Source organism: Thermobia domestica, chromosome 10, assembly GCF_964235325.1.
Source record: "Thermobia domestica chromosome 10, izTheDome1.hap1.1, whole genome shotgun sequence".
In the NCBI taxonomy this organism is placed as follows: domain Eukaryota; kingdom Metazoa; phylum Arthropoda; class Insecta; order Zygentoma; family Lepismatidae; genus Thermobia; species Thermobia domestica.
Window position 1 is genome coordinate 221502034 of NC_137463.1, and position 17515 is coordinate 221519548.

Below are 17515 nucleotides of genomic sequence, written 5' to 3' on the forward strand. Positions count from 1 at the left end.
TTGGGGAAGTCATTATTTGTATTGTTATAAAACAAATGTCCTAAAATTTTAATGTGGATCATTGTGGATGCGTAAGTAGAAACATGTCAATTATTATTATGCATATATTCAAATTTCAGAATGTGCTCACGGCACTGAGTTGTAATAATGATATGTACCACTATTTCATCTACATCATTTGGTATATAATATACGAGTACAACAGGTTTACCTCAGAAATCTGATTCATCTACTGTAATATGAGTCTCTTCTCTCCTCCCCCCACAATAAGCCTTAAAATGTACCCTCCTGCCGATGTTATAGACAACTCTGCTTCCCTAATCCTCCATAGCATTTTTTTCAACTTCATAAATATTTTGAACATCGTTAAAAAAGGAAAGGATTATGGGAACAGTCTTACCCATCCCACGAACGTTGAAGACAGATTTGCGCCCTTGACTTCAGTATCTGGATACAGAAACAGGCCCCCAGAGTTGGTTTAAGTGCTTTGTATTTACATCTTCAAATGATATATACAATCAGGCCCATATTCACGAACGGGCGTCTGAGTTCCGGATCCAAGATGACAAATTTCTAGGGGCGATATATATATATATATATATATATATATATATATATATATATATATATATATATATATATATATATTTCTTTGAAAGAACGAGATTGACGTGTGGTATGTGGAGAAAAAAGCCGTCCACAAGAAAGAAATGAAGGGAACGATACTGGAAACAATGTTCATACAAAAGTGGGGCCTAGTTTTCTCGTCACAACGGTAGTAGCAAGAAGGAGCTGAGACAATTGGTTTTTAAATTCTAACGTAATTCACGCATTCGCTTCTCTATGCCCCACTAGACCTCCAATTAGGGGGGCTTCCTCCTAAATTTTGTATAACCCTATATTTCTATTCGGAATAGCTATGTATTGCTGCTTGCAGTAGTACTATATCGCACAAATAACTAACTTTGGCATCCCCCTTTCGGAATATCACGCTACGCTACTGCTTATGATACTAATTATTACTAAGTTTATGAAATTTATCTATTTCCACGTGTTAGATTAGCTTCTTTAATCTCATTTGATTGGTGTTTCTTCTGTAATGTGAATGATGTAGAAGAACTAAGTATCACAGAATCCAAATTGACACTATACTCAGATGACGTATATGGATGATGACGTAAAACGTCAACAAGTACTAGAAGAAGTGTTGACATGGCAAGAAATAACAATCATATGCCATTGAGTTTCATGAAAGCGGAATCATTTCGTTACGTTAGCCCTTATCACCGCTTTAAGAACAAAAGTATGTCATCCTTACGATTAACCATTGTAATCTCACTTGAGAAACGTTTTCAAATAACCTTGTTTGTGCAGGCTATATTTAGTAGCCTCTGTTATGAACAAAAGCTCTTAGGGAAAACCAATCTAACAACAGTTTAAGTCTCGATATTGAGATGTGATGTCATATTTTGGGACAGTAGTAACAAGGGTAGCATTGTCATTAAATTATATAAAAGGTGGTAAGGATTTTATACTGGAAAAAGTAGAGGTATGCTTTTTCGAAATACTTCGAAGTATATTTAAAGATTTCGATAGCTTGACATTGTATCATGTTATAGTTTATATTTGTATCACGTTATAGCGTACACAAAGATTTCTCTGAAGATTTAGTATGAAATAAAGATTTACGAGGTGCACATCAAAAGCACATGGAGTTTTGTTTGAAAGTGCATACATTTTTTTGTCATTTCAGGAACCTCCATCCTTCATCTCTAAGTACAGTAGTACAGGTTTTGTTTACTTTTGTAAAATCTATCTACTGGATGTTGTGCAGTCGATATTCATTTTCAATTGAAACGTGTGTGTGGTGATAAATCTCTTCAGAAAACACTGTTAGGAGGTAGGTGCGTGGCTTCAAAGCAAGACGAACGAGTGTAAAGGGCTGGACGTTCAAAACCAGCATCAACTGTCACTAACATTCCCCATGTTTAAAATTCCTTAATGGAACGTAGGCGTGTCACCAAGCAGAAGATTCGTTGCTAACAATGGGAACTATAGAACGAATAATTACCAAAGAACTGAGCCCGGGTTCTTCTTGCTGGGTTCCACGGATGCTTAATGACAACCAAAAAGAGGCAAGAGTTGGATCAAGTGTTGAAAAATTTACACTCTTCAGAAGAGAGGGACGCAATTTCTTGAAAACTGTTGTGAAAATGGATGAATCACAGATTCCATTATTCAATCCAGAAACAAAAACGGGAGTCGATGCTTTAGAAACACACAGATATATCATCCTTTAATAATTTTGTTAAGTTACAACCAATGAGAAGGAGCTGTATTCTATCTTCTGTACCCAGGGAGTAATATTTTTCTATCTGTTCCGAAATTTCATAGAATTACGGGCAAGTATAAAGGTAACCAAGAAAGATGTGTCGCTTTTTTGGGAGGTCCGTGTTCAATTGGCCATCACACCGTAAGTTGAATGCGAATGGAGATAAGGAGAAATTCAGTTGTTTGTTTGAGTATATCCAAAATACTACCTTGTTGTGACAGTCCAATTATACCATGAACTTGCGTAAGGGCAGAGTGAACATGGGACCTTCGCAGAGCGTCGTAAGTGAGTGAATGCTGTACGAGTTCAAACTCGGGTTAAACGCCGCTGCAGCTGGGCGGAAGATATGCCAGGCCTTTGGAGATGGTGTTGTGACTACGTGGACAAGTTTAAGGACGATGACGAAACACTCGAAGATGCACCACGTGCCGGAAGACCAATGCATGTACAAAATGAAGGTCTTCAGACAGCAAATGAGGCGAACAGTGGCCAGACATGTGAAGAACTGAAACTACAATTCAGTGTGAGTGGACAAACCATTTGGTAGCACCTCCATCAACTTGGGAAGCACTACAAGTTGGGTCGAGGGGTCCCACATGATTTGACTCCGAGCCAAAAGGCAACGCGAGCAGACACCTGTGTTTCTTTGCCATCTCGGCTGAGGAAGGAGTCATTCCTCGACAGGGTGTTGACATGTGATGAGAAGTGGGTTCTGAACGAAGTTCCGTCATAATTAGTGATGAGCAAATGCAAGAGTGGTCTTGGTCTTGCACTGGAACCCTTGGTTTTTGTCTTGCACAGCCAGTTTTGGTCTTGGTCTTGGTCTTGCTTGCAAGAGTCTTGCAAGTTTTGCTTTTAAAAAAATCTTATGTTTTTCATAGGTACATTTTACTCTCGATATAAGGGATAATAAATTCTACAATGCGCCAATATTAACAGAAATAAAATGTATATTTCTAAATGTAATTTATCTTTGCTTAAGTATAATGATATTGTACAATATAAGCGATAACCTTTATTGGCTGCCCATGCTTCAGTACTTATGAGATAAATCACAACTTTTCGTAAAATTTTTATATTTTTTAACAGATCCAACACTCTACTTGTTCCCAAATTGGGGAGGCTACCCCTGAGACCCATGAAAGAAAATCAAGACGGTACAGATGACTAAAAACCATGAATTACAAAATTATTTCTACACTCTAAAGGCTTCAGATGTTTTATATTTTCAACCACGATTAACTAATCTTTGTGTTGAACAAACTTCCAATTAAATATTGAGATTTTGTTTTACTGATTCCAATATGTATTGTATGGGGCAGAAACATGGATATTACGCAAAAGCGACGAAGACAATGGAGTTTTTCGAAACGTGGGCATGGAGAAAAAGGAGAGAATTAGCTGGGTTGAACGGAAATCAAACGAGTTGTTAGAAATAGTAGCAGTAGGGCAAAAAAGAAGAATTTTAGATGTAATTAAGAGGAGGAAGAGGAACGTGTTAGAATATTGGCTGAGGAGGAACTGTATAATGAGGAAAGTGCTAGAGGGTATGGTGGAAGGAAAGAGAGGGAGGGGACGAAGGATACTGTAGTTGAAGGAAGGTATTAAAACAGAAAGTTGCTGCGTCAAGACAAAGAGACTAGCTGAGGACCACCGTACATCGAACCTTCTCAGTTGCAGCAAGTGATCTGCCAATAATGACAGAATACCTATGATCATGCTGATGATGATATGTTTAGCAATATTGTCGGAAAAAAAGAGAGAGAGAGAAATGAAAATAATAATGATTATAGTCAAACCTATTAATATTTTAGAACAATTTGAGTAAAAACTGAAAAGACTCAACTATCTATGAATCTATGTCCTTCATGTAAACTCAATTTATATAAGTACTTTTCACCTATATTAGAAATACAAAATAATGGCATCAAGATCCAAGTTACTTGAAATAATTGTACAAAATCACACTCACTTGTATGGATTATTTATTGTTGTATAATGTTATATTATTGAATCCTCGATATGCCGTATGCCTAAGGAGGCTAAAAGTTATATTGATAAACAATTATTCAACGTATAAGCATTCTGCCATGAAATCAAGCTTGCTCTCACATGCACTAAGTTCCTTATAAATGTCATGAAAATGTTATTTCGATATTAATTTTATGAGCACTTTAAAAATTTTCAACGGATGTTTCAGCCTCGGGGCCAAGGCCATACCCATATAGTCAACATCTATACGTTCAATACGTTGAACTACTAATACGTTCAATACGTTCAATATTACCAATGTTCAATACTACATTTCTCTTTAGTTTTGGAAGAACTCCACTAATATGTTTTGAAATGAATAGTAATATCTAGTTTAATGTCCCACGATTATGCACCGAGGCTAAGAGAGACGGCGATGATGAGAAATGAATGAAATGGTAGAATGAAGAAAGTAGTAGGAAACAGGAAAACCCGAGAAAACCAAAACACACGGTGTTTGCTCACCAAAAAGCTCACATGGTGCAAGCTGGAATGAAACCAGGGACCTATGCACCACAAGTGAACGTTCTATAGCTTAGTTCACGAATCTCTGCTGCGATTGACGCCTACGAAGAATTAGAATCGCGGCAGAGATTCGTGAGCTAAGCTCTACCAATGAGCCGGTACTTCTGCAAGACTCTTGCGCAAGAGTCTTGATCTTGCTCTTGGTCTTGCATCCTTTGATCTTGGTCTTGGTCTTGCCCCTTTGGTCTTGGTTTTGCATCAGGATTCCTGGTCTTGGTCTTTGTCTTGCATGCAAGACTCTTGCATAAACCGCAAGACCAAGACTCTTGCGCTCATCACTAGTCATCATTCATTAGCGTCCCATGAACCGGTTCCAAAACAGCCGAAACCAGCACTGCATCAGAAGAAAGTTGTTGCACTGCTTCTGTGTGTTTTGGGGAGTGCTTGCGGCATCGTGCATCGGAAACTGCTACCAGTTGGTCAGAGCATCAATGCAACTGCGTACTGTCAGCAACTGAGCCGTGTTCAAGAAAAACTCAAAATTCTGGAACCAGCACTACTGAATCGTAAAAAAGTCCTCCTCTTACAGGACAAAGCTACCCCCAAGTGGCTAGGATGTCCTGGGACACCACTCTACGCCTTAGATGGGAAACACTATTGCATCCGTAATATCCTCGGACATTTCACCGTCCAAATGTCACCTGTTCCATTATTTGGACAATCATCTTATAGGATGCGAGTTCAAATCCCTAGTAGAGGTGCAAAATGCACTTGATACTTTCTTCGCTTCATGGGCCACCAAGTTCTACCGCGATGGAATCCATGGCCTTCCAGAGCTTGGCAGAAGGTCGTCGATGCTGATGGGGACTATTTTTGATCTTCCAGGTATGTCTTAGTTGATATATCAATGTTCAGAAGTGGTGGGTGAAAAAGCGATAGAACTTTCTTGGTTATCTTTATATTTTCGTACACTTTTGGATACAGAATTTTTGCCAAAATTGACTGAGAAACAACAAATGCAACTGGGAATTCCATCCTCGACATGGGCAATTCACCCAAACCATGTTAATGTTGTGACCTCGTTCTTGGCTGACAATGGTATTGAACTTATGTCACATATACCCTGCTCATCAGATTTAGCCCCGAGTGACTTCTGGTTGTTCTCAAACCTCAAGAATTATCTTGCAAGAATCTGTTCCTCGGACCCTAAATCTATATCAAAAAGCCATTACTTGGTGTCTCTTACTGTTTTGCTTTATGAGAACAAGTATTGAAACCGGAAGTACTAGTAAATTTCTACCATTTCCGATTTTGATAGAGTATTGGGGCGGTGATGACATGTTCTCCTGATGCGCTGAATTGATTGCAAAATATAGTTTGTAGCTAACTATTAGCGTTTTTGTTCTATGGTAATAAACGTGAGACCAGAAGTGGCTAATTTGAATCATTTTCGGTTTGGATAGAGGATTAACAGAGGAAATGTGACCTATTCTTTGACACTGTATCGACTGGAAAAAAAAAGTTACTTGGTATCTATTATCGCATTTGTTCTGATACCTGTTGATGGACGAACGGACGGATATAGCCGTCATATTAAATTTTCAATACCCATGCGTAGCATAACTTAGAAGTCTAGAAGAAGAAGCTGTGAGAAACTGTTTATCATTTCATTTTTTCTTTCTAAAAATAACTATCCAAGTTCAATATAGTTGTATGTTCTTATCTGAATTCATCCGATTTTCATTAAGCTTCGTATAGTGCTAGAACTTGACTGCTTAGTACGCATGTGAAATATTTTCATGTGTAGATCTTTGCCTTTCCTCTATTATACCCAATCTCTGTGAAATGGATACCTGGGGGAAATCTGATGGTAAAAGCGGTTTGAGTATATTTCTGACCAATACGGAGGTCATGGAAGTGTACAAGCAGTACCTCTATCTACCTGTGGGCATATTAGCCAAACCAAATGGAGAGCGCATGTATACCTCCTACTTTTATAGAAGTAACGTCCTTTTAAACGTGTATCTGAAAGACGGATATTAGTGATGTTTCGTAGTAAAAATTACAAACGTATTTCCTTATTTCATGGATGTAGAAAAATCTGTTTAACGATGACGTAATTAATACTAATTTAACTTTTTTAAAACACTTACTCCATCAGAAGTGAAAATCCTCTTTGAAATTTTACAACCATGAAAATGAATTTGACTTATATGGGAAAATTCACGTCCAACTTAAAATGTTACGAAACAGAGCTGATAGAAAACGACAATCACCAAATATTTTAGCATATAGCTTTTTAAATTTGTCTTCAAAATTTAGAGAAACTAAGAACAGAAGATGCTAAGAGCCTCCAGCTTTCGTGGCTACTAGCGTGACTGACTGGAGCAAGTAGAGACGATTAAAGAGTTACAGGACTACATTATGACGATCAAAGAGTGATAGGATTCCTAACACAAAATGCGCAGTTCATCACATATACATCATCGCATGTATATCTAGAACAACAGTCTGCGTAGCGATGAAGAAAGGGAAAGAGGAAAGTCGTTCGTAGCAATTCTATGAATTAACTAACTGTATGGCCTATGAAACCCGGAGGCTCAATGACGCGTTCACAGAAATTCTCCATTAACTTCTGTCCTTGGGCAACTAGATCCAGTTTCTACTTGGTATTCTCTTCTGCGAAACCCATCCTAATATAGACATTGTCCTCCTATATGCGCCTAGATCTTCCTAAAGGTCCTTTTCCAAATGTATTTCTAGTTAAAAATTTTGAAAATGTTCCTACTTTCTTCCATTCTAGCAACATGACCTGGCTCCTGAGCCTCCTAGATTTGATGACCCCAACAACGTTAGTAAACGGTATAAAATATACAGTTCCTCATTATGAAGTTTCCGCCATTCCCCGTTCCTGTCCATCTTCGGTCCGAATATTCGCTTGAGGATTTTATTCTCAAATACTTTCATTCTGCGTTCTTCTCTCGGAGTAAACGACCACGTTTAGAAACCACACAGCACAACAGGCATGATTATAGTTTTATATATTTTAAGCTTCAAATTCCTCGACGAAGAAAAAAAAGATTTTGAACTGACTGACAACACGAGTTTCTTGTTTTCAGTCGACATGTAATTTCTTCGTGTCTGTTAATATTGATCCCTATTAATCTTTTATGTTATAGTAGTTTTTAAAGTAATATCAACATAGTAATTTGTCACACATAAATGTAAAGTGTTGGTTCTTAGTTCTGAGCAAATTCTCTGGATCAATTTGATGCTCTTTCTCTTTCCATGATATTATCCTATCCTATTCTGAAATTTTTGTTCTACACTTATTTTTCTACAATTTGAAGATTTTACCCTCGCTTCAAAAGAAAGTTAGTAATATTACTTATACGGGCGATTGTACTAAAATAAATAAATTTTAAATATATGTTTTCCTGGGGAATTCCTGAACTGTGTGCGGGAACAAAATATGTTGAAAGTTAGAAGGTGAAACCTTAATTGTTTGGTTTTATGTTGGCAACACCCTTTTTTAGCAATTAAAATTCCTGGAAAGATAATAAAAATATATTGAAATCCAACTCAAAAAATGTGTACTGTTTAAAACACTTTTGATGAGATGAGAGGTGCATCGACTGCCTTTTGTTTTGTTTATACGTCTATGGCCACGGCCATTCAAGGGCAACTGTTCATTCATATTATACTATGTGTGTAACGTAATCTTCCGTTTCCTCCCACTTTCTTCATTCCACCATTTCATTCATTTCTCATCATTACCGTCTTCTTTAACCTAGCTGGTATAACCATGGGACGTGAAACTTAAAGATTTCATTCCATTTTCATTTTTGTCTGATTCTCGTCTTGATTTACAAACGTGCTTTTCGACTGTCCTCGAGTCTCAGTACAATTTCTAATACTCCTCTTTAAGATACGTAACTAATCCTCCTTTCAGAACTTGAAATATTTATGTGCAGATATTGTAAATAATTCTAATAATGTAAGAAACGGTAGTTCTTCTATGTACAGACTTTGCATATTTCTTTCTTGCAACTTTGGTAATGCACCTTTGTGCTTTGAATGCCACTTACTGCCAAAATCGTAACACAAATTAACAATAATGAGTTTCTGCTGAGGTCAGATTTTATTTTTTAATGAGGTTAGTATATGTAGTTCTGAAATTGGAATAAGCAGTATTCAGGTACGGTATAAACGCAGTGTATACTTGTAATAAATATTTTCTTAAATTAATGAAGGATAAATTTATTTCACAAATGGAAAATTTAATAAAACTTGTTTATTTTAGATGAATTTTGTAAATGTGACTGTAGTAATATATTACTTTAATAATAATAAAAAGAGCAAAAACATTCACTACCACTCGAAAGGCTAGATTCTCTATTGATACTATAATGAGTTTGCACAAAGTTTCTCAGAGCCACTATTAATTTGTCCCACTTCAATCCTTCACTTATTAGCGAATCCTACAAAAATTTCTCCTCTCCTTTCTTTTGTTAATTTTATTTTTGAGAAATGTGCATTTCTAAATTCAAGAACTCACCTAAGTACAAGTTGCCGCACATACGATTCCGTGTTTAGTTCTAGTTATTTTTAGGGGGGCGCGGTGGTTCAGTGGTAGAGCGTTTACCTCTGGTGCTTGGGGTCCCGGGTTCGATCCCAGCCCCCGCCAAGTGAACTTTGTGGTGGACAAACACCGTGCTCGTGGGTTTTCTCGGGGTTCTCCCGTTTCCTCCCACTTTCTTCATTCCACCATTTCACTCATCTCTCATCATCACCGTCTCCTTTAGCCTAACCGGCATAACCGTGGGACGTAAAACTTAAAGATTTCATTTCATTTTTTTTCTAGTTATTTTTCTACCCCCAAGTTCCAATATACGTCTCTAATTTGTTCTATTCATTCTCTTCAGCATCGCAGATGTATGAGTTTCGTGAAGTGAAATGATGAGTATACTATGCGAAAGCTTCTAAACCTAATCACGACGCAAAGGCACTCGAATTATTGTTATCATTATTGCAATACTTCTGTATTGCAATACAGCACACGAATAAATTCCTGTTAATGCTAGTTAAACAGAAGTTTCGGATCCACTATTACTCAAAGGTTGGTGCGATTAAAATGTCCAAAAAGGCGTGTGTCACTTTCAAAGAAAGAGAAAAGTGACAACTACTACCAGTTAAGTCAACGCAGTCTTTGCTGCAGCCTACACTTCTGTAATCGTTCATCGAACAATTGAATTTCATCAGGCAATAATTCTGAACTTTTTGATGTGAAGAAATCCTCAACCTCACGGTGTATCGTGGCTCCTCACTGAAATTAATTCCTTCCGAAAATGATAAAGATGCCGCAAAAGATTATAGTCAGTGGAAGAAACATCGGAATAATACAATGGGTGAGGGAGAGTTTTTTAATGCAAATTATAGAGGTTTCTGCACCGTTCTTTGAGTGATATACAGAGGTTGTTCAGCCTACATTTGGCCGATATCGTTCCTTCCCCCTCCTGGGCAGAATGGTCTCATCCGACCTGGCTCGTAGCGTCCTGCAGTGTTGTCCAGTGGCTTCCTGGGAACGGAGTTTTTTTTCCGCGCGGACGACAATAGCGCAAAAAACAGGACCATTGTTGTGATTGTTGTGTTAAATTTGTTTCCAAGAGTGTGGGTTTCCGCTCTGTGACCAAAATGCCGGTCTCGCTCTGTGACTAAGCCGGTTTTGGGAAGGCTATGTTGCGGCTCTTTATGATGCCCACTTTAGTGTTTCTGTCATTAGAAAACAGTGCAAGAAGAATAGTTGCAACATCAGTTTAAGTGGAATAAAAATGTTATTAAAGACTACAAGGGCAACGAAACTCCACCATTTGGATCATCAACGAAGTTGCCTAGGAAGCGGGAATGCATCAAGGCCACCTCTACCATGCAGAGGAAACTGCGCAAAATGGCAATGCAAGAATGTCCGCCAACACAAAGGTGTATGGCTAATCGTCTTGACGTATCTTTGGAGACTGTGAGGCGTACGTTACACCATCAACTCAAGCTGAGAGAAGTCATGTAAGGTCGCGGCCATCTTCTCACGGATGCTCACCAAAAGGAACGAAAGTGTAACGCCCGGAAGCTGTACGAACGGTATCTGGAAAAATAGAGGTTACGTCGTAACGCTCGATGAAGCATGGATTTACCTTTCCGACTGCGGCAAACCGATAGCCATCATGTGCCGAGAGAAAGGTGCCAAGACCTTCAGAAGGTGGGTCCGTGTCCGTAAAGAATCCTTCACAAAAGGGCTCATGATCGTTACTGGTTATTGTTACCGAGGTAAACTGAAGATTCGTAGGGTGGCGAAGAACTGCAAAATGAATTCGCAGTATTTTCAGGAGCAGATCATGCGACCGATCTACGAGCATGAGATTCCAACAATGTACGGAAATGACCCCAATCTGGTGCGCATTCACATGGACAAGGCCTCATCACATACCTCACGATCGTCCCTCGCATTCTACAAGGAGATGAAGGAGGCAAGTTGTATACAGGTGATACCTTTCAATGAGGTACCTGTTAAATCTCCAGATTCAAGTCCTATAGACTATTGTGGATTTGGATTTCTGAAGCGGGCTTTGGGAATACGGCGTGTGACAACTGTGGAAGGACTTTGAAAAGCTGTGCAAAGGGAATGGGACATGATTCGACTCCCAGTTCTTCAGAGAATGCTATTACAGTGGAAATTACGCTGTCGGGCTATTGTTAGGAACCAAGGGAAACACATCAAGCACTTACGGACCTGGCGCCATGGATTCTTCTAAATTATTAGGTAAGTCGAAATTGGCCAAATGGAGACTGAACAACCTCTGTATAGGCATCCATCCTGCAACATTACGATACCATGTCTGTTAACAATTGTTGGATTATTACAGACAAGTCTCCACTGAATTTCGTGAAGTTCAGTGGTGTAGATCCGCATTGATGTTTTCACATAAACGAAAAAAAGACAGAATAGATCCTCCTCCACCATAGATCGCGTTGTAGAATCGAACCACAGATCCACGCATCGGAGGTAAACGCTGTATCACTGAGACACAGCGGTTCTGTTCTGTGTTGTTGTTAGTGCTAGCAATGACATGCGAAAATGTAAAGCATTCAAGTCGAATGTTGAGTATGCGAACGATGGTAGAAGAAAGGATAACGAAGAGTGTGGCAGATTTTAAAGAATTCGGGAAATAAAAAAATGTATCCACAGAGAGACGGTGTTTTAAATTTTAGCAGAAGCGTCAGAAATAAGAGGTGTTAAAACACAGAAATGTTCGTGAGTCCTAGCTCAGAAATCCATTTTGAAACTTAAGACACACCCGAAATTTAAATTTTAGTCTATTTCTTAAATTAAAATCTGCCTTTGTTAATGGCATTCTGAATAACAAGTAGACCGTGACCCTCAGGAATGATTCAGACGGTAGAACATATGGGTATCGCATCAAAAAATATTATTGTAATGGCAACAGCTGCTACCATTGTATAAATAACCAAACATTTCTTTCCATACCCAATGTAGGATTTTTCATGAAGGGTGAGTAAACTTGCTTTTCCTAGAACGGATTCCAGATTGGTCGTAGTAGATAAGCGAACTTACAGCCAACTATAGATTTGTCACAATAGGGGATCAAAACTTTATTTCTAGTGCTGATTGCAGATTGGTCACAATAGATAAGCGAACTTTCATCTTACAGCCGGCTATAGATTTTGTCACAATACGGGATCAAAACTTTCTTTCTACGGCTGATTCCAGATTGGTCACAATAGACAAGGAAACATTTTTGTTTACAGACGATTATAGGTTTGTCACAATAGGCAAGGAATCACTTCTTTTTACAGCTGTTTTCAGATTCGTTACATTGCATGTGTTAATCATTTTTTTTGTTAATATAAATTCAATAATACTCGGTTCATTTGAAATTTTTATCTTTATTATACTACAGCTTGTAACAAGTACAGGGAATAAATTGTTCTAATAAGGATATTTGTTTGGTTTGATATGTTTACATTTACATGATATATTTAAATCACAATTCCATTTAGTTACTCTAATGCTGTTAATAATTAACATTTAATTAGTTACATGTGGTCTGTATATTCTCAGTTATAATCTTATTCTCTTTACTTTACTGTGTTTCAGGCTGGAGAACTGATTTTTCTTTAACTTTCTTGACGTTAATCTCTTGCTGTTAATATACAAATGAAGTCGAGCTATGCAGGATTTTTAAAAATGTATTGTGTATACTGACCCTACAGGATCACGTACATTACAGTTTACGTTACCAAATGTAGTTAATTGATGTCACATTACATAAAATAGAGTTCTTACATAAAATAGAATATTATTTCTTATTAACAATGGTCTAAAATTCTAAAAACAATGATTTGTAGAATTTATAATCTAAATTCAATAAAAAAGTGTCATCGGTCTTAGGCACATTACCTCGTGGTAAAGAACTGGGCTAGATTTTTCTTCTATAACCCACAATAAGACTGAAGTACAGACATCCTAGAAGGCTGACAATCACTTTGACGATGTTCATGAAGAATGTTTTGAATCCAGTTTGGATAAATATAATGTGGCTAAATATATCATGTAGAAAGCAAAACTGGAAGTCATTATACACCAAATGTCAAACCTTGGCGAATTTAGGAACACGGAGGGAAATAAGTCCATATATATATATATATATATATATATGCAGTAACATAATAATACTTTTGCATGTGTCCTAAATTCCGTTTCATTGTTCTTACTGTAATCTTTTCTGTATATTTGTTACCACAGTAAATAAACAAAAATATATTTTAACATTTCTAGGTATACGAGGTGTGTTCATAAAGTATTGAACCTTATTTTTTCCCGCGTATAGCAACGAAGTGCGGTAATCTGTTTTTAGTGTAGATGTAGAGGAGACAGTCATACCCGTCGTGAATCCCCCCCTGCCGCAGGAAGCGTCAGTCGTTGGCAGTCGGTCAACGAGTGAAGATGGTAGTGGGCAGTCGTCGGATTTCAGTTTTTTTTTTTTTTTTTTTTTTGTAAAATGGCAGAAAAACTTGAGCAGTGACATTGCATCAAATTTTACCAAAAGTTTTGCTATACACAAGCGGAAACCATTCAATCGGATTTATTTATTCAATTTTGAACGAGAATTTGAACATGAGGAGACTGTGCACGAAATTTGATCCAGTCTTTCATTGCCAAACACAACATTACTATGTGTCTTCAGGCTCCCTACTTACCCTACAGAGCTCCGCGTGACGTTTGTTTTATTTCCTAAGCTGAAAATGTCACTAAAAGGGACCTGATTTGAATCAAGAGAAGACATGCGGTATGCGACGCCACGGCTATTCACCATTCAATTCCAAAACCTGCGTTCCAGAAGTGTTTTCAATAATGGCGGAAGACTAAGGAGAAGTGTGTGTATTACCAAGGAGACTACTTTGAAGGGGATTAGTGTTTGGAATTTCCAAATCAGTAAATGTACCTTTACCAAACAAAGGTTCGATACTTTTTGAACACATTTTTTATAGTATATATATATATATATATATATATATATATATATATATATATATATATATATATATATATACTCACTCTACACAATATTTTAAAATATTCCTTAACATTATTTCACATATTTAAACCAAATATAACGTTCACATCAAGTTGAATATGAATCATAAAAAAATATGTATGTAATTATGCCAAACCTACTATCCTTCATAGGTAATTTTCAACTACATCATAAAATACATTTGGGACTTCCTAAATTCTTATAATTACTTTTAAGATATTTGAAATACACTATTTATCCAACTACATATTAATTTAATTAACAAAATAACAACTAAAATTGAAAGTTTTCTCAATACGCGTATAGATGAAGTATACTTGTTTGTTAACAGTAAATGAATAACTTCCAGTAATTTACCTTAAACAAAAGCATTTCTTTATTTTCCGTGATCACTTTTGATTTGGTCTGATACTTTTTCACCTATCATCATGCAAGGAGCTGTAGTATGGCCATGCATAAGAGTAGGTAATATGGAGGCATCAGCTACTCTTAATCCGTTTACTCCATAAACTTTTAAATCTTTATCCACTACAGCGTTTGGATCTGAGGGTGGACCCATTTTACATGTGCCCGAGAAATGCCACAGTGTCAATGAATAATGTCGTATACAACATGCAAGATATTCATCTGACAAAAACTCTAAATGTTCACAACCTAAAAATTTATTGGGATTAACTCTTGTGTTGTATTCTTTGAGGGTTTTTGTTTCGCTCAATTTTAGTACAAATTTTGCTCCTTCCACAATTCTCTTGACATCTATATCTGCAGCGAAGTAGTTGGGATCTATGAGAGGACAATCATAAGGATCTTTACTCTTTAGTCTTATAGTACCTCTGCTTACAGGTTGCGGAAGAATAACCAAGACAGTGAAAACATCGTGGTATACTATCGGTTCAAATACTTGGGTATAGAACTCGTCAGTGAGTCCAAACACTCGTTTACCAAGGGTACCCCCGTCTGCGGGATCAGCAAAAGAACCGAAAAGTAACTCGATATCTGGCAAAGTGCTGTCATTAGCATACTTTGTTTTAATGAATGCCACACTTTCAGCTACTGGGCATTTAACTACTGGTCCTTGATTTTTAAAAAGGAAATCAAGCACATTTCGAATATCGAGAATAACTCTTGGCAGCACAAATCCAACAGGTTTGTCTAGTAAGAAATCCAACCCGCCTAATGCTATATGATCCATTAAATTATCACCAACTCTGAGGTCCTTAATTACATTAATTCCTAGCTCTTCTAAGTGTTCTTTAGGACCAATACCAGATAGCATAAGTATCATTGGAGATTGTATAGCACCAGCGCATAATATCACTTCTTTTCTAGCTTTTACAATACGCCGTTGTCCATTTTTAACGTACTGAACTCCAAATGCTGTATTCGTATTGCTGTCAATTAGAACTTTTTCCACATAAGAGTACATACTAATACATAGATTAGGCCTGTCTTTTACCGGACGTAGAAAGGCTTTTGCAGCGCTGCAACGCAGACAATTACGTGTCATAGTTTGCGGTATAGCAAATCCTATTTGTGGATCTGTATTTACATCCACCATTTCGTACCCTAGCTCGATTCCAGCTTTTAAGAATGCTGGTGTTATTGGAGCGTTATGACAAAAATGTTCGACAGTCAAGTAGCCACCTTTACCATGGTAAGGTGAGTCATAATTAGGTATCCGCAGGTCTTCAGATTTCTTAAAATATGGTAAGACGTCTTTAAAGCCCCAACCGGTATTTCCTAATTTCTCCCAAAGATCATAATCTTTTCTATTACCCCTAATGTATAACATGGCATTAATAACTGTTGTTCCTCCAAGGCACTTCCCTCTTGGCCATAAACATTCGTGATTTTTCATGGCTAAGCATGAGTTAGTTTGCGGTATTGTTTTGAAATGCCAATCCAAAGGTCCATTATGATGATAGGGAAACAGCAATGGTAGATCTGTAAGAACAGTTTCATCTCCTCCAGCCTCTAATAGTAAAATTTTCCAGTTCGATATTTCGCTCAGTCTATTTGCTACTACACATCCTGTAGCTCCTGCACCAACTATTACGAAATCATATTCGTCTTCAGGGGAACTGCAATCACGAACACGATTTTCACTGTCCACAATGTCCGGACGAAATATTATAATTAACCATCTGACACCAGCCTCAAGAAAAAATGTCATTACAATAAAAGTTAGTATAATACGGATCTTTGTATACGTTGCCAAGAGACGAAGAGATGCAGAAGAAGCGCTGGTAGAATCTGCCATCTACAAAGAAAGAAATATAAATTTTTTTGTTTATAATCAGTTATAGAACGGGCAGTTAATAATTTAGTTTGATATTTCAAGTCAGTAAGAGTAGAATGAGACTAATTTTAAGACTAGTAAGACTTTGTTACTAGTTGTAAAAGGACTAAAGATATATGGGGAGACCCATAATTATGTATATTATGTTTGACTGACTATAGTATTTGCAATTCTGAACAAACAGTTTCGAGATGGCAACACTGTGTAGCCTGAGAGTGGAGATAATTGTTACTCGATTTAGAACCGTTAGTGTATGCCAGACAGGATGGCAGAATGGTCGTCTCTAGAACAGTGTATGCGTTGTGTGCATTTGTATTTTGAGGACTGGCTAGACTGATCTCCCGAATTGCCAGCACCTGACTTCTTCTTATGGGGTGTTTTAAAGGACAAAGTATATCAACATCAGATATACAATTTAGTCGAAGTACGAGAAGCTATCACAGAAGAGCAGAATCGGATGCAGCTTCGGTGGGGTCCTAAGCTATTGAAGGTAATAGGGCCCTTTATATGACCAGATGAATTTAGGCACCCTATTTACATAAATGAAGACATTAATGATATTTTAGAAATCAGGCTAGCAGAAGAAGCCTACACAACATTGTGCACTGTTGCTATATATAGATTTTATTTTATTTATTGTTTATCTTATATTTTGGAAATATACATTCAGTTTTTTTCGTTTAATTTTTTTAGAACATCCTGGCCTAAAATTGATGGCGATCTAGGTAGATATTAGATTTTATGTCTTCCGGACGGACACATGGAAATACAGAGTAA

General features: G+C 37.3%; 1 pseudogene; it reads right to left on the reverse strand.

The window, feature by feature from the left end:
• Positions 1-14815: 14815 nt before the first annotated feature.
• On the reverse strand, positions 14816-16612 carry LOC145661789 (glucose dehydrogenase [FAD, quinone] pseudogene; annotated as a pseudogene).
• Positions 16613-17515: the final 903 nt, after the last annotated feature.